General features: G+C 40.9%; 1 protein-coding gene across 1 annotated transcript in view; it reads right to left on the bottom strand.

Annotated features, from left to right (window-relative positions):
* Positions 1-19,176, bottom strand: part of schip1 (schwannomin interacting protein 1) — a gene marked incomplete at its 5' end in the record, with an annotated part of 221,830 nt that overhangs the window by 44,557 nt on the left and 158,097 nt on the right. The gene's annotated exons all lie outside the window — the stretch shown is intronic.

Genomic DNA, 19,176 nt, shown 5'->3' with positions numbered 1-19,176 from the left:
GCCCACGTGTCTCACAACAATGTACTTCTGACTGGAACTTCAGTGAAGATGAAACTGCTTGTGAACATGTTCATGATCTCCTCATATTGACCCAAAGGAAAAAAAACAAAACAAATTCAGGTTTCTTACAAGCCTATAATGATTTGCTGACCAACAACTCAAAGACAACACCAAATTGACTTTTTGTGAGCTTATACAGTAGATCAATTATTCCAGAAACCAACTGCTCAATAATCAATTACGAAAAAAATAAAAAGCCCTGTCTGCTTTATGTCTCAGCCCATTTTTAACACGCATGTAATAGGCATCATTTAGTTCAATGTGACTGCACCATAAGTCAGTATTTTGCCCTTCCTTGTCTGTTGTACAGGAAGGTTTAGTTTTTTCATTTATTCATAAAAAAAGAGAAACTCATCCGATTGCTTGTCATTCCAGAGCAAATTTGACTCACAAGTTGGATGAACGGATAATATTCCCTTCATTAACACTTTAATATGAAGAATTTGTAAACAGCTCCTAAAGAATATCTAAAGACGATCAATGGTTAGAAGGCAATATGATGCCACAGTGTGTGCTGTGGACAAATAAGATTATAAAGTAATGACTTGCTGTATTACCACTTATACTTAAACTTAAACAGTATGAATATCATGAATCAGCAGCCTTTAAATAAATGTGAGTTCACTTACGCTATCTCTTTGTGGGGTGGTTTATTTCAGCTGTTTTGTGTTTCATTCTTGCAATTATGGGAAAAAAGGAGAGAACAATATCTAATTTACCCCCAAAAAACAAAAAAAAAGCAGGAATTGATTTTTACTTTAATATAGTCACAAAGCTGATGACCATGCAGGGCTTACACACTTCCAGGCCAGCAGTGACGTCACTGTCTTTACTGGAAGTGTATTAATAAAATAATAAACTTATTCATAATTAATGCTTCACTCAGTTAATTACCAGACTGCTGTATCGGCTGCATTACTGTAATGGTGGCTGAGCTAAACAGAGGTGCAGCGTGAAAACAATTGCACCAGTTGATCTGCTCTCAGCCAATCACTCCTGTAACGTTGCCAGCTGTGCTGTGCAGTGATTGGTGATTGGGTGATCGACCGAGCGCGGAAGCTGAAAAGAGTCAAATGGCCTTGTTTTGTTCCAGTGCTACATGAAGTACACTCTTGAGGTGTTTCATTTTTGGGCACTTCCCACTGGAGGCTCCAGTGGATGTGAAGTACTCACATTACATTAACGTCACCGTATCTTTAAAGGATGTGTCTGCGTGCTGTCTCTTTGTCTCAACTGTTTTGTTATCGCGTCTTCTCCTTGTTATTGCTTCGTAAATCACTTTTTCTCAAGAACCACTGAAATACAGATTATTGAGCATCTTTCTCCGAATGACTGAGCCCTTTTCAACTAAATGCAATGAGTGGATCAGTCAAGAGACCGGCCCACACGCTTCAGCTCAGCCAATGCGTCACTGTAACACTACAATAATGACTATTTGTCACATATGAATTACTTGTCCAACTAACTACTTACTTTTATTAACTATTAAAGATCAAAGACAGTTTTCCCCTTCGGTTTCATTCACCGGTACCAGTTAGTGTCATCTGTAGTTATACAGACATATTTACCAAGTAAACCACGCACGCAGATGGAAGTTCCAGAGTTTTAGCTGAAGAACGTTTGGCACCAACATGGCATGGTTTCTTCATGCTGCATTTTGTTTCCTCTTACAGCAGCTGGTAATTTACATACTGAAGTTACATGTCAGTGATAAACCAATCCTATTCACAGCAGTAGTATAAGATAGTCCGAGGCATTTGTATAACAAGTCTTTTGATCAAGAATAGGGTCTGTGTCTCTTGAGTGGTAAGCCAAATATTTGGAAACACAGAAGACTCATGTTGTACTAGAGAGATGTTAGGAATCTGTTATCAACTCCCGACGTTCTCCCCTCTCGGTACAGCCGGCTGGACGCCATCTAGATTTGCAGTTGTTTGAAGAATGGGAGCTGCCTTCAGATATGGTACGTTGAATGTATAATAGCGGCACAAAGGAGTTCATCCATGTAATAACAGAGCAGTACTTCAAAGACCCCTGGCTGAGCGTCTCCTTACGCTGCAGCAGGGACAGCACTAGTAGGGATCTCCCTGTAGAGGAGGCAGCAGGAGCCTCGCCTATTGCTACCACTCCATTCCCCACCGCTGCTTTCAACTCTCTTATCAGTGCTTCTGCTCCTCCTCTCGGCTTTTCCTTCCCCAAATCCCAAAACATTAATCGGCCATAGTCAAGTAAAGTGAAGAGTTGTAGAATTAGCTCAATGCCTTTAAGGAGAATAAACTGATTTGGGGAGATTAATATTTGAGCAAGGACATGGCCAATGAGTTCAAATGTTCATCAGGCCATTAGTTTATCATTATGCGTCAACAGGAGGGCGATATTACTTTAATCACACGCACGTACGCAGAGTTTGCGGAACTTACAGCTTGCATTTCTCAAGTGTCAGGACTCCAAAAACAGTTTTGACATGACATCCTTCCCCCTCACTTGAATTGCTCCACAAAACAATAAACAACGGCAACAAGCAGAGAGAAAAGGAGGGCCAGATGGAGACATCCGAGATCAGAGCTCACATCAGAGCTCTCTGACGCATATCGTCATCACACCTGAAAGAAAAAAAAAAAAAAGACTCGTGCTGAACTTTTGATTGAGCAGGTGGTCAAAGCAAGTTCAACGTGCAACATTTCCAGCACCTCAAATCAATCGCTCCTCCCGCATTATTTTCCTTCTCCCCCTCAGACAAGGCAGAGGTGTGCTGTCTGTCAATGTGATGTTCAATGGGATTTACCAATCACTGAAGGGAAGAACCGTGTGGAAAAACAGCCAGTTTTAGATCTACAGTATCTGGTAAAGCTTTGCACTACCTGCTTGCCTAACAGTCCATCCGTAGCAGATATCTGGCAGGAATCACTGAAGCCCCATTACTGACAGAGAGATAAAGCTGGAGAAAAGAATGCCCCTCGGATAATGCTAGAAAGTCGGGGAACATCTTCCTCCGCTTATATCTGTCTCACAAGCGTTTAAAATACAGGGCGCTTCTGACAGTCAGTGAGAAATTGAACCTGTCTCCGGCTTGTCAGAAACTCACCAACTCCAACGGACAGACACCGAAAGTGACCTTGGAGAATTTGGTCTCACACTCCTCTCTCCCTCTCTCTTCACGGGGGCCGAGTCAGGGAGTTCACCTTGAAACGAGACGTGGGCCGAACCAGATGACAAAAAATGAAGCGTCACAAACATGACTGTGGTACAAGGCCAGACCTGCAGATGGGAAATGTCCAGCCTGGTTATGAGACTCTCGGGGTTAAAAGAAGCAACACAATGGACTCAACAACCCGTTACGTGTCAAGACTTTTTTTTTTCAGATAGGGAAGACGATCTTCTTGGTGTTATGAAAGGAAATCTTTATACTTTGGTATATACTTTGTGGCACTCACACTTTTCTCATGTCTGCCCATTGCTTCTGCACATGCGCCGTGCTACTTCTTATATAATGCCAATGCAGGGGTTCTCGGAGAGTGACGGCTATGGTTAAATGAAAAACAGAAAATTACATTTTCTCATCCTTTAATGTCTGCTTACAGATTGCTTTGTCTATCTCTCAGTCTTACATATCAACATTTCTGATAACCGGATTATGCAAATTCCCCTCCTCATATCCATTTCCTTGCATAAATGAATGAATGGATTACAGGGATTAACCGTTTTCTATTTGAAAAAATAATTTTCTTTTAAGTAATTTAGCCCAAAGGTATCACTATGCTCCTCTGTCTTTAGCCAGCAGTTTGTAGCTATTTCACATTGAAACTGGACTCCAGCTTGTGGCCCTCAATCTGGCTAATATATAAGTCGACTTTGTATCATACTTCAGACAACACTGCGACTGATTGTTGCCTCCTCATATTGTAACTACATGCCTGGGTTATGATGTCTTGTGTTGTTTTGGTAACGACTGCTGATTACTAAAATAACATGAAATACGTTTTTTTTTACACATGTAGCACAACCATTTCCCCCGTGCACCCTCCGCTATAAACAATCACAGCTAAGTGTGATAGTGAACGAATGAACGCAAACAAAATAATTTGCAGGAAAGCAATAATTAAACTGGAGCATATGAAAGGAATTTTTTTTATTAAAATTTTTTTTCCTGATTGTGAAGCACATAATGTGCATATAGTCCAGAGTATTTAAGTCTATATCTCTAAATATCAGAATGAAAAAGAACAGACTTACAGGGAACATAATTAAAACACGTACCATAAGAATCACAAATCTACTTAACATAAAACGTACCCCCCCCCCCCGCCAAAAAATACACACCGTAGCCGCCTGAGTCAAACATGAAAGCAATTCAAGTAAAAACATCAGTTTGACACATATTAAAACCTTCTATGTTTCATGTTAGGCTATGCATTTCAATAGACTGTGCTGCAGAATATTTGTGTTAATTTCATTAAAAACTTATGTATTTAGTTTGGGATTCTGCAAATGAAATATCTAATGAATTTAACCACATTAGACTATGACATCAAAAATGTTATCAAAATACAATAATGCCATGAAGCAGCAGGATGATTAAACACTGTTAAAAGCATTTAAGCTTTTAAAGCAATGCCGCATAATGTGGAGCATACTCTTCTGCTCTTGTTCCAATCTCCTTCCATCTGTGTGAGAAAAGACGCGATTGAGTGTCTGCAGGACTGCAGGACTGCAATGTTACCAATGGGGTGCGGACAAACTGCAAGGCAGAGGAAACACTCCCTCTTTAGGAAGGAAACATCAAGTTTTACTTGCACTTTGTTTTGTTTGTTGAGCTCTTCCTCCAATTAAGCTTCTTTAAAAAAGTATTATCATTAGTTCAGGAAAACAAGATCCTTCCCTTGGAATTGAACCTGGGTTTTCTCATAGTGAGGTGACAATACTAACCACTGTGCTACTATGATATTAGGAATTGCTTTGACTGATAATTGTTCAATTCATTTAACAAGTCACTCACCATGTGCAGTTCTCTAAACTAACTTAGCTCAAATTAAAACACTCTGTAAGAGCCAATAATGTAATAATTTGCCAACAATCTAATAAAACAAATTTTGCTTTACAACAATGATTGAGTGTCGCAGAGCTTCTATCCTCAATGAATGTATACGAAGACAAGCAAACTGCACACCGCATGCAGGAAAAAGCTTCTTTTTTTTTTTTTTAAATGCAGCCATATATATGTATTATTACATTATTGGCTCCAATCATTACAATTTGAAATGATGTTTCAATGCTCCAATCATGTAATATATTACTACATTATTGGTAAAATGTAAAATGGTAAAATTATCACATTAATGGCGGGTATTACAATACTGGTTGTTGCACATCCCTACATGACAATCAATGATAGAAGCAAATATATGTGATTCTCAATGTTTGATAAATAAACCTGAATGAAAAACGATTCAAACTGCATCCATTTCTGCTGCTAGTTCCCTCAAAGTCACACAGAATGAACCTTTAAAAGCGGCGATACCATCAAATACACCGGTTGGCAAAACCTGATAGAGTTGACAAATGTGTATCATCACACGCTATATATCATCATATTGCAGACGTAGATCTTTGCCCCCCGTTTTTTTCAGGAACAAATACACAAAGTGCCACACAAAGCAGTTTGTGCCTTGAGACAGCAGCAGCAGGATGCAGACCGTGTGATGATGAATAGAGATGTCAGGTGGCCACAATAGAGGTCGGATCTTAACTGGCTGACTGACCGGCTGCTCTAAATAGAATGGGTGGCCAAACCATTGAGACCTGCCATCAATCTCCTTTGCAAACACAATGATGATTTACTCTATTCCAATCACGGGGTGAGTGATGACTGGAGTAACAAAGAGAAGCGACATGTTTGAATTTCTCGGTGCCATTTATTCCCGGGGAAACTAAACGCATATGTGTGCGCATTTGTGTCTGCATGTGTCTGCATGTGCTACGGCGCATAACTATGCGCCTTCATATCATGTTTTGGTAATTGTGTTTACCCAATCTGTCGAACCCCACTGCTTGCATTGAATTGCACCACTAATACCTTGCTGTAATATATTGATCTTTCCACCCATACTGTATAGCCAACCAACAATTTCTCCTGGTAACGAAGTGTGAAATGAATTGTGAGAGCAACATCTTGTCCAATGTATATACAAGCACTCACAGCTATTAGATTCATTTAAATGGGAAGCACGTCGGGTTCCAGTCTGCAGTGTAGTGTGTGCAGTGTACAGTCTGTCGCCTGATAAAGATGGACTCTGACTTTTAAAATTTGTTTAATCTAGCTCAGTTTATAATGGCTAAATGGATTGTTCACTGGACAATGTTCCAACAGACGAGCATTCATCAAAAAGCTTAAAATCCAAACGGGCAATTACAGAAAAGACCAGAATATGTACATATGGCCATAACCGTAAAAAAGAGAGGGTGGGAAAAAACAAACAGCAATAAATGTGATGAAGGAGAAGGCATGAGGATTACTGAAGGGGAGGAGGAAGAGAAGTACAGTGATGAAGAAGTAGAGGCAAACATTGCTAATGATAATGCAGATAATCACCACAGAAATCAGAATGATTACAACTGTGCTTGTGCTGATGAAAATGATGGTTTCTGAGACTATAGTTATGAGTAAGAGGATGATGAGGATGGCAAGAATGATTAATCCAAACCAATACGGTCTGGACACATCGAAACTGTCAAACTTGGCAACATAGAAAAGCCAAAGGCAATTTCTGTCTCGAACTGAGAAATCTTTAAGAACATGTTAACCCCAGTCAAAGATCTTCACGCCGCTGGCCAGTTAAATTCAGACCGAACCCTCCCAGGGGGTGCGACAACCAGCAGAGTTGGAAAAAGTCAGCCAAGTCATTAATGAAGTTACGACCACAGTCGCCACTGTGGAAGAGATCTTAATCGCCTGCTCGAGCGGAGAACAGAGACTCTTTCCAGACCCATTTAGTCCACAGCACACTAATGCTAATTAGAGGGAAAGAAGGAAAGGTTTGTAATCTGTTCAATTAGCTCAGCCTGGGGAGGCGTCCTGTGGGGCCGAGAAAGGATTCAGGCACAGGACTCTGTGCTTGTTGCCAGAAAACATTTCAACAAATCACAGCAAAGACACCTGAACCTTAGGGTTGGTGGTCACACCACCCTCACTCCTCTTTTCCAATACTGTGTTAACCTCTTCTCTCCTCTCTCTGCAGTCTGGCAGAAAACGTCCACGCTAATTCAAGAGTCAGATAAAGAGACGGCTGCTCTGAGACTGTGTCGAGTCCCTCTCTGTGCTGTGGACCTTGCACCCCTGCACCCCCCCCACCCCCCCCACCCACCCACTGGTTGTTTCTGTGCCCTGTCAGCAATACAGCCAGGCGGAGATATGCATCCATGCCGCCCTGTGCTCATTTCCACACCGTGCAGTGCGCAGATGTCCACACAATTTACTGCCCACACCAAATTGGATCACTTCTCTGGTTTGGTGTTGCTGTTTTTTTTAACGCACGACTCGCACCTGCTGTTCTCCACCTCCTCTCATAAACGACTAAACATCCAGTGATTGAGCAAGAGAGGTGATTTAAGGAGAAATTTGAAGCAGGAAGAAGCGAGTGAAACAGAGAAGTGGAGGAAACAGTTTGCTGGGAGATATGACTCTATAACCAGTTTCAGGGTGCACACATCTGTCATCTGTCTCAAGCACAGCACAAGGGGTTGTTGGTGTTACGACACACTGTGGTCTGAAGGTTTCAGAATGAGCATCAGTTCAACCACTTATTATCCTCACCTTCAGCAGAAATCTTCTCTTCAGAGGCAGCCATGCTGACCGCAAGGTCAGCAGACTGTTATTTAGGTTAAATGCCAGCTGAGAATTGGCATCTTGTGATGTTTTTGAGTGACAGCTCTATTTTGAATTTGAACTGATGGTGTATGATGTAGTAACACAGGAGAGAGAGAGAGAGAGAAAAAACAACAACATGTGTTTTCAGCTATATGTGTGAGCATGTGTACTCTGAGACACACTGGCAGGTGGTGGCACACTGTCGAAATCAATTATTGATTTCCTCTGGATTGTCAGGTCTGGGATGCCACTGCACTAGAGTAAGATGTGGACACGTAAGTCATCATTGGAGAGACGGAAAAGGAGTGACTGAGCCGTCACTGGAGTGGCGTCTTTACTCTGTTTTGTTCTGATGTTATGAAGCAGCTGGCTCATGTTCCCAACACAACCCTGATAGAGATTTCTTCCTGTTGGTGCTCATGGACACATACATGCAACTATATGACTACAATTGCATGGTTGGCATGTGAAACGAGTTTGATTTTATTACTTGCCAGGAAAGCCGAACCCACCAGCCTGACCTTTGCACTATAGACACCTCGTGTACTGGTACCTGGACTCAGACTTGTCTGCACCATGCAGTATTATTCAATATGTAAACAATTTTCCATGGACCAATATGAATGAGATGGATGGAAACACTGAAAATAAAAACACAGTATCTCAAAATATTAGAATATCATATAAGATTAGACTTTTTCGTTCTTTTTTGGGGAAGCAATCCAACCAAGCATCTTCTATACTTTGTTCAATTTAGACTCCCCATTTAATATCGAACACAAGCTTTTGGGCTACGAGTGGGAAACTGGAATTCAGGGAGAAACCCCATAAACTGAAGTGAAGAACAAGCAAACTCCTTCACCACTGCAAAAACGTGTGTGCACAAAAATCTTTACTTTCTCCAGAGTTGGGAGAAGGTTATATTTTTGTATTATTTATTGGTTTGTATGTATGTATTTTTCCAAGTTTTTGCAAAAACTATTGACCTGAATTGTATGAAATCTTCAGGGATGATTTGTCATCATCCAAGGACCGATAGATTAGATTTTGGGACGTTAATAGCTAATTGTTTCAAAATAAATCCTCAAAAACTGTGAAACAACGTCCCATACAAAGTGGATGGGAGAGACACCTCCTGGAGGAGATTAAAGGAGGTCAAAGGAGATCAGCGTCTGTTGCCATGGAGACGCTCCGGAGCTCACAGCTAATATCTAAGTTCGGCAAGTATCCGGAAACACCGGTGTAAGCGCAATGACTTGGGTAGGGGTTTATCTGTGTGCCCCTGCTCAGTGTTTAACAAAGTGGTGTCGCTATCTGACAGGCTAGCTAGCATCAATATGAGCTAATGGCTAACATGCGAGCGATTCTAACTCAGTTCTGCATACAAATGTGGCGTTGGCCAGGGCATGCACTCTACCGAGGGCCTGTTCTAGTTTAAAAATGCTTGAACATTTTCAGTTTACATGACACGAGTGTAGAAATAACTGACAAAACAATTGCATTTTTTATTGACTTTCAATCTTCAGCTGCGCACTTGGACATAGTCCAATACATGGACAACTTTCGGAAATGTACACAGACATTTCAAGCTTTGAAATGGTAATAAAAGTAGGCGATGAGAAGCTTTGTTTGAACTCTAAAGTGTCAAAATTAAAAACAGCCAAACAGGGAACTTCTATCAAAGGCTATATTAATACTTCAGATAAAAATCTGTAGTTGAGTGCTAATGTCGGTAAAGCCTGTTCTCCTTATCTGTATGTATTTCATTAAAGTCTGTTAAATCTGCTATAATCACGGACAGTCTTTATGTGTAATTTAGCTATCGTACTTCTCAGTGGACAAGCTGCAATCTTTGTTTTTTTTGTTTATCACAGTAATTAAAGAGAATAACCACACCTTTCCCTGTGACTCACACACTTTAATGTTCAGTCAGCACTTCTGTGTGAACATTTAGTCAAACTACTACTACCTATTAAAGCAGTCAGTAGTTGCTCCTCTATAAAGTCCTCAAATGAAAACCCCTGGGCATCTTGCTGTACAGTTTTTATTTTTTTATATATTCGTATATATTAGTATCACAGGTCCTTAATGACTTTTCTAAGTTTGTCTCTTAGGAGCACAACTCTTGAAATTAGTCTTCAGTAATGTTACTAACTGCTCTTCAATATTATCTTGTAACGTTTATGGCTGGAAACAATAGCTGAGCTCGACAAAGGCTTGAAAATCCCACACACTGCCTCTTCTTGCAAAGCCGAGCAGATTTCGGCCTCATGTTATATCAATGATGAATATTACATGAGGAATATTCATTCAGGTGGTTCACCTTTCTGACTGGTTGATCAGCTTCTAAATGCATGCACATCATAATAATCACCTGTCCATAAACAGTGTGCACACACTTGATTTACTGTGTTCCATTTTCTTTGTTCCTATATACAGCTGGGGTTGGTGGTGGGTGGGTGGGCAGGTGAGCGGGTGGTGTGTTTGTGTGTGTAGAGATAGTGTATTTGTGTTTTATTACTCTTTTTAAAATATGTAAAGCACTTTGTGTTACAAAAACTCTATGAAAAGTATTGTACAAATAAAGTTTCATTTTCTTTTTTGTAATTTTATTTGATCTGACAGGCTAGTTGGCATCAATCTGAGGTAACGGCTAACATGCTAACAATGCTAACTTGGTTCCACAAACAAATGTGACATTGGTGAATGTATGCACTCTACCGAGTGCATATCCTAGTTCCTCATTGCTTTTGTCTCCCTCTCTTTAAGCGTGAATGTTAACTGGAGTGTTGAGTGTTGTTACTATTTAACTAAACTCTTACTCGTTTATCCCGAACCAAATCAGACCTCCTGAAAGTACCATTAAATCATGCCATTAATATCAATATAGCCTGTAGTAAATTACATTTACCTTAATAAATCTCTTACTTTACTTATTCTACTTTTCTTAATTATTTATTTTAATGCATTTCTTTCATCTCTTTTAAAGCTTTTATGTATTTCTTTTATTAAAAAATGTCCTATGTCTTTGTAAAGTTTTTCTGTATTTCTTTCATTTCTTTGTAAAGCACTGTGAATTGCCCTGTGTTTGAATGGTGCTCTATAAATAAATTTGCCTTGCCTTGCCTTGCCTAGTTACAGAACTTGTGATACATTAGCAGCCCTGAATAGCCTACATCTTTCCTCACCTTCGTGGGAGCTTTCTGAATCTTTGCAGCTCATATCAGATGTTTTGTGACAGCCTCTCAGTGACATTTGTTCATAAATGGCATCCAGGATACAGAGCCTCTCTATCCAACCAACTGATGTAACGTCAACTGAATCCAAATGAGTGAATCACTCATTAAACGGACCCACATGATGCTAATGATGTGACACAGCAGCTCTGCAGTTTTAAAACTAAAACATGCCTCAGCTACTATCAGCAACTGTATTCAATCAATCTCCAGTAACTTATCAGTTTACCTCTTTCATATGCATTCAGCAATTTGGTGCTTCCTTGCGCCAGCTCTTAATCACTTTTTAATTAGTTTATTTTCAAATTTGCTCGGCCTTCAGCAGTGATTTCCATGGGCACTTAAACAGTCTTGCCTTAGCACTTTTTTTCCAAGTGCTGAAAACCTAACAGATAATTTTACAGCAACATATTCACACTCCATTTCGGTGTAGATAAAAAGGCATGCTGGGAGATTAGCTAAATGATGAAGTAATCGAGGAGACAGCAGAGGAAATGAGATCAGATTAAAGCAGTTTTAAACATAATGACCTTCTTTTTTCAGTGGATTATATTATACAACAGTGATGATTAGGGCTAATCCACGACCATAGTACATGGATAGTGGAAAGAAATCAGTGAGGAGATTGGCAGAGTTTGCATAAAACACCGGCTTGGTTTTCATAATCACATGAGTGACCTGTTAATAAGATCCTGCTGGATCATAGATCTGGGATGACAGGGGTAAAAGTCTGAATCACCAGGCCAGGTTTGGTCACCTCTGGCAGTGCTGAGTTGAGTAACGGTGGCTGGTGTTGCAAGGCATAAGGTCACTGCAGCGTTTAAATATTTGCGATGGCTGTGACGCCAGGCCAGAGAGTCTCACAGCTTTAGTTCTTTTCACAAAGCAACAGTCATCCAATGCTGCAGAGCAAAAACTTTCTCTGGAAATGTTTTAACATTTCCTCCTCTGACAAGTCATTGTATGCAATTGACAATCCAAAATCTGAACTATAGTGGAACGGATAATGGCAACCAGCCACTCGAGCAGAGAAGCATCCCTGTCAGACGCACCGCCAACAGCAGGACCTCAGCCATTTCGCCACGTAATACACCCAGAAAGACCGGGCGCATTATCACCTTTATCATGATGAGTACGCTCCCCCACTTATGACGATGGCTTCCTTTCATTTGTCACATTTCTCCTTCATCAGAAGCTTTCAAGGAAACACTTGTGTGTCTTGTTTTCATCATCTGAGGCCAACTCTTTTCTCTTTACACTCCTTTGTATTCCACTACATTCACTGTCTCTCTTCATCTCTTCCCTCCAGGCTCTTTGTGCCATCACTGATGCTCTATGCACCATCAGAGATGCTACTGAAGAGGCTGGGAGGGTAAATAGGCACGAGGGCTTCAAGCCCACAGCTCCATGGCTGAGAGAGAGCGAGAGAGAGAGAGAGAGAGAGAGGTGGGGTGGGGTTGGGGGGGTCATCATCAGAGTATTGAGAAAACCATCCTGACAAAAGGAATCAGACAGTAAATGGACCTTGCAGTAGAGTGCGTTGAATCATTCAAAAGCCAAACAACAGGATCACACATCAATACAGCTGATAGGTGAATAGTGTGCATGACTTTGCAAATCCGCACTGCATTTAACATAATGCTGGTCAGCTCCGGGAAATAACAACAAGTGATGCAAAGGAGTTTTGCCATTTGCAGCACTTTAACAGATTCGGGCTGCTCTAATTTACAGAAAAAGAAGCAGGTCATTGGAAGTTTATGAGAGGAAGGTCTGTACAATGTCAGCTGAGTAGATAAAGGCTTTAAGCTTTATGTTAATTTACATTTGAAAGCTTTGCTTGTTCTATAGTAAATAAATAAAATCATGGTTTGTTTTTGTGCGTGTTATGTAGGAGGGTGAGAGAGAGGTGGGAGGAGGTAACGACAGCATAAGCCCGTGTTCACTTTATGTAAACATGCTGCAATTTTAATGGACACTAACGTCCTTAGTGGACCCCTTCTGTCAGGAACGGAGGGGAATGGCGGAGCGGAAGGAAGTGGGAGGCTTTCAGACCACTTTGCTCTTTTGAATCTGTCAATTTTTGCCTTGCATGTTTCATCGTACCTCTCTCCCCCATCTTTCCATCTCCTTTCACCTAAGGTCTGCTCACGCATGTTTTCACTAAGCTGGCAGCAGAGGGAGGCCACACAGGAATTCTGATGGCCAAAATGCTCCCCTGGTGCCATCCAACCCTCCACCGCCCCATCTCAGTTTTTACTGCCATCGCTCCACAGCTGTCCTCCTCTCTCGCTACTGTAACCATTATACCATTATCCCCACCCTGGATCCAATATATGTGCGCGATAACTAATGATCTCTTCTCCTCTCTTCTAGCTCAGGGTTCTCGGAGGGGGAGAAAGTCTAAGCAGGACTTCAGACAGGTGTGATAAGTGTGCATTTCTCCAGCCAGCAACTGACTCCCTCACTTCCAGTGGAACTGAAGCACTGGGACTAAATCCACAGTCCTGGTGCTCCATTATATGACCTTGCAGTTACTGTGCAGCTCTGGGTCGAGTCACGGGTGTGTCTACTCGTCCACACGCGGATTCTGCAGTGACAGTGATGCAATCTTGCAGTGCAATACAGCAGTGGACATTAGAATATGAAACAAAAAGATATTTGAGGAATCACAAATTGTATTTAGAGGCTGATAATATATTTACATCAGCTATTCTTTATGCATGAGAGTGGAGGCTCCCGGCTTGCAATTTCTCGGTTTTGTTGATGTAAATTTCCCCTCAATAACTTGTAAAGATTTTGGATGAGAGGACAGCTGCAGAACACAGTCCATGTCCTCCGTGTTGTAATTGTTATCAAGTGCATAGTGGGTTTTAGCAAAGAAAATGGTTTGCAAATGTCTCGCATCCTCAAAACATTTTCTTTATTATCTTTTTCTCAGAAACTTCACTTGAGTTAATAATCGTCAGCCCAGTTCCTAAAAATTAAATTAACATTTTGAAGTTCTCTTCATTACAAAACATATATATCGTCTTGCCAATTATTTTCAAGCGGAGATTCTTTGTTATTATTTGACCAGATACCCATTTTTATTTTCAGATACAGCTGCAGCCAACTGTTTAATATATTCCTCAAGGACCTCCCCTCCGAACTTTCTACATATGCATATTTTACCTTGCTTTTCAGATCGGCTGATTCAATACAAGACAATGTCATTATTTCGCCCAAGGTGAGCCTTTTGAGCAAGAGGCTAATGTATTCATTTAAACTTCACTTTTTCAGAAGAACGGAGTGACAAGTTAAATTGGATCCAGCTGATTAGCAACAAAATATGCACAATATCCTCCAAAAGTAGCAATGCTTTTAAATCGCACGGTCCTTTCTTCATTCAGTCCTTCACACTTCTCATGTTACTATTTTATTTGAGACATAGAAGAAAGCCCGGGGCCACACAGTGGTGTGGTTAGTAATTTTGCTTTCCCCGTTTAAGTCCTGGTTGGACTGAGGGACTTTTCTGTGTGGAGTTTGCATGTTCTTCCTGTGCCTGTTTCCTCTGGTTCCATTCCAAAGTCCTAAAACACACAGTATCTTTAAAGTTAATTGGCGATTCTAAATTACCTGAATGTGATTTTTTTTTTCTTCTTGTCCATCTCTCCCAACTCAACAGAATGTAGAAAACAACAAAAGCTATTTACTTCTCGAATAAATGAAGTCACAAAGGCATGGAAACCATATTGCTTTATGTATTTGATTTATTTCTTGTATTCTAAAGAGTTAAAAGTAGTTGAATAATGCTGAGAGAAGCTGAAAATCCTGTGACACATAAATGTGGTGCGAATGTGTAGCAGGTGCAGGAACTACAGACGGTTCAGGAACATGCAGAAATGGAAGTGGCAATTATTTAAAATCAAGATGAAGCCATGTTTGAAGAAAATAAAATGAGAGTAAGAGAAAAAACAAAAAAAAACCGGTGAGAATGAATTTCACAGAGGATGTTTCAGAGGCGTACGGCAGACCTGGGGAAGAGGGAGGCTGACGGAGGAAAAGAATGAGCTCTGAACAACCTCCAGCAAACCCGGCACAGTGTGAACAAGGTGAGGTCTTCTCGTCGGCGCAGGGGCTGAATTTTAATCACAACAATAAGGTCAACAGAGTAATCCCTGTCCGCTAAAATGTCACTGTTCCCCTGCTCCAACACGACTCCCGAAGCACAGCATCGCAACAACCAAGTATTGATCTCATTTCCAATTTGGAATGGATGAGGGCTGCCGTATGCTGTACAGGATATGGGACACACACTAATGTGGACAAAACTGAGCACATGCACACACTGCTTGTAAATATATTGTTTTAAGCAAAGACTCACACATTCATACGTGACTAAGCTGTTTGTCTTGCGTACACGTTCCTGGAACTGAAAGTGGGGCTGAGCACTTCCCGTCTGAATGGATGCCGTTTTCCAGTTATGCCCTTGGAATTACAAACTTAGCGTGACGTCTCTTCCTTGGAAAAAAGACGAGTTGTAGCGTTCCAATCACAACATTGCAAGCCACGCAACATTTCGGATGAGCTGCGTGATTTGATATAGCGTGCTTTAATGGGTTCTTCAATGTTTTGTAAAAACAATAAAACAAATTTCATGATTACATATAACATTGAGCAGAGGAATCTGGAAATTTGGGGGAATTTAAAGTTGCCCAGGTTTTAATTTGGGGATTATTTCTGCTAAGCAACACTAAAATAAGCTTCGATTTTCGAGCCCTGAGGCACCTGGAGGGCAGCATCAGCACGGCCTGAGCAGCTCAGGAAATGAATGAGACTTAAGGATGAAAATGAGGTGGTTGTCACACGCACGTACAGAAACAGATGAAAGACAGTAAGAAGGAACATGGTGAAGTCTAGCCTGGCATTTGGATCAGTCTTTCCCAGAGGAAGATTAAATGCGTGACTAACTAACTTGAAGCAGTGAGGAACAGGATTATACATTTTCATCAGACTGTGATTAGACTGCGAACACAACAAGAGTATGAACTGCTGACCTCTGCTTGACGAGCTCGATGGAAAACTGTTGCTATTATAATTGAATGGTGCACTTTTACTTTCATGCAATTACATACGGTACATATTGGATAACTGTATGGACCCTAACCTTTAGCAGCATAAATATGTGAAGCTGATGTCTTTCTGCTTATTTCCTTTTTAAATTCTGCCGCATTTGTGAGGAACAAGCATTTGTAGGATGTGCAGCAGAGATGAATTTGTGAGTGGAGCAGCGGTCTTCACACCTGTTGTGATAATGATGGAGTCCTGGTGCGAGACCCTTGAAGACTGATGTGGTGGAGAGTGGACCTATGTGCACCCTATCTGGCCGGGTAGAACTCTGACATTCTTCACATCTGGTTTATCGCATCATCATCGGCTTGATTGTTCATTTTGATTCAGCTCGGCTATCTGTAATAACTAATCCAAACTTAAGTTTGAAATCCGACTGTTTAATGAGACTACTATCTCTGTCTGGTTCAAGCCAAATACTGAAAATGGTCTCTGATAAGTCCCACTCTGTGGGGGTGAGCATTATCATCCTGCAGGATAGAGTTTGGTCCCAGACTGTAGAGATATGGGATCACACCACTGGCTGGAGAATTTGCTCTCGATATCTCTCTGCATTGAGATTGCCTCCAGTGATGCAAAAAAAAAGCCCAGTTTCTTCAAACTCCTACAAATGCACCATTCAAAATGCAGTTAAGCACACGATTACCACCATTACCAAGAATTATTGTTACCTAGTGTTGCAGTACTTGAGACCAGTCTTGGTTATATTTTCAAGATCTTGATCTTGACTCTGTCTCGGCCCAATAAAGTCTCGGTCTCGGGTTAGGTGGTCTCGTCTACAACTCTTTTGTTACCCGACACAAATGATCTTACTTTATAAGAACGTACCCATTTTCAAAGTTAAAGCCTAGAACTATCCTCCTTTGTTAATGTTTTTTGTCTATGGATCTAAACAGCCATTACCAACAAACTCTTTTGTTGTGAAATTCTATTTGATGTTGGCTCTCCTAGGGAATTTGCTACTTAGTTGTAAGATTATATGTGCAGTATGTGATATTGAAGTTGGCCAGGCTTTATTTGGATTTCAGTATTCAAATATTTGATGTTTTTGTCTGCTTGGAAATCCAATTTAATCATTGTAAACTTTTGATACATTTTAATCCTCCTGCAAAAAAAGTAATTTATCAAAGTTATTTATCATCCCCCCCCCCCCCCCCCCCCCCACAAGCAGGAGGGGGGGGGGGGGGGGGGGGGGGTGTTGATCTGCTGGACACCCCCGGCAAATCACACCCTGCACAGGCCTGACTGTGTCTGATTAAAACAAAATCCAGTGCTATCCCTCTGTTACAATTACTGAAGGTGCACACCTACTGTGCACCAAATGAGTGGACTGACAATTGTTCGAAAAGTAGTCCTTGGCTTACTTTTAAATGAACTCTGCTGCTTCTTCGATTGAAGTTTGAATGAAGCATGAATAAAAGACAGGAGGTGACAGGTGTGAGAGTGGCTGTCTCCTTGCAGCATATAATTCTTTGCCGAGGCTGTAATTCCTCCAGGTGTTTTCACTCCTTTATACATTTTAGAAACTTGGTGGTTTTCAGCTCATACAAATACTACCACAATAATGTCGTAAATTTTACCAAGCAAACACCACTTTTGTGAACGCTTTTACAGTAATGCTGCTTAATCTTAGGTCCCATTAGAGTGTGTCTGTTCAATATGCTGTGTGTAGGAAAGATTGTGCTGAGAACAAATCAACTGGCAAAAATGTCTCATAATATGTCATTAAAACTATACTTTATTAACACTATACTCATTTAATCTAATCCAATAAATGTCATTTGTGAGAAAGCAAGGTACTTCAACAAACAGACCCTCTATCACACAGATATGAACGCCACTGCATTTTGAACATGGAAAATAGGTGAATGAGTGTCGGCAGATTTAGTTCACACTCTTAACTCAAGTAATAAATACATTCACACAGTCACACAGTAAAGAGGACCAGAGAGACGGAGTATCGTTTGCCGTCTTGTTCAACCCAACTAAACTAACATCTTGATGGGAATGACAGCACTGTCACAGGAACAAAACGAAGACAGCAACACCACTACAGTGTGTGTTGGTGTGTATGTGTGTGTCTGTGTGTGTGTAAAAAAAAAAAAAAAAAAAACGTGAAATATCTGCTCAGGAGGCCTTGTCAGATACAAAAGAATTAAAGGAACCGACGACAGCAAGGAGAACAGCAAAACTGAGAGGAAAATGCCTGGAGAGAAGAAGCACGTTCAAAGGAGAGAGACAGAAGAGGAGCACGAGAATCAACAGAGAAGGGAGGAACAATAGTGTCGGAAGAGAAAGTAAGGGAACGTAGGAGTAGAAAGGACAGAGGAGCACTCTAATGTACACACAGAAATGTATGAGAAAAAGGAAAGCGTCCTAAAGCTGGGGCCATAATGACACCATTAGCCTTGAGTCTGCATTCATGTCAGCGATATGGCATTCTATATGAAGCCATGATTGATGAGCCTACCTATGGTGGCATTATTAAACTGATCTGACTCATTAACATTTTAACTACCTATACGCTTCGGTCCAAAGGGCAAAAAGAATGAAAAGGTGCTAATTTAATGCAAAGATATTATATAGTCATAAGTTTTATTGACTTGGGTGACACATTTTCATCCGACAGAAAGTTTGAAGTTGCATTGAAAGTGGACTGGAGATTTAATGTGCTAGAATTTGATTGTGTCATCAATATATTTGTTATATCCCATGCAGCTTTGTCTTTCACCTCTATTCTTCTGTCACACCTCTTTTCGGTCAATTACCCCAATCTCAGTTTTATACGATGCAGCTACCGTCCTGCTGAGTAAGACATGCATTATCTATGCATCCACAGAGGATCACAAACAACAGCTCATTGCTTATAAAAGCACCGGGGCTCCAAACACCCCGCTTCTACCCTCC

Source organism: Lipophrys pholis (assembly GCF_963383615.2).
Source record: "Lipophrys pholis genome assembly, chromosome: 3".
In the NCBI taxonomy this organism is placed as follows: domain Eukaryota; kingdom Metazoa; phylum Chordata; class Actinopteri; order Blenniiformes; family Blenniidae; genus Lipophrys; species Lipophrys pholis.
The sequence above is the reverse complement of the archived record's forward strand: the minus strand, read 5'-3'. Positions and strand labels throughout refer to the sequence as shown.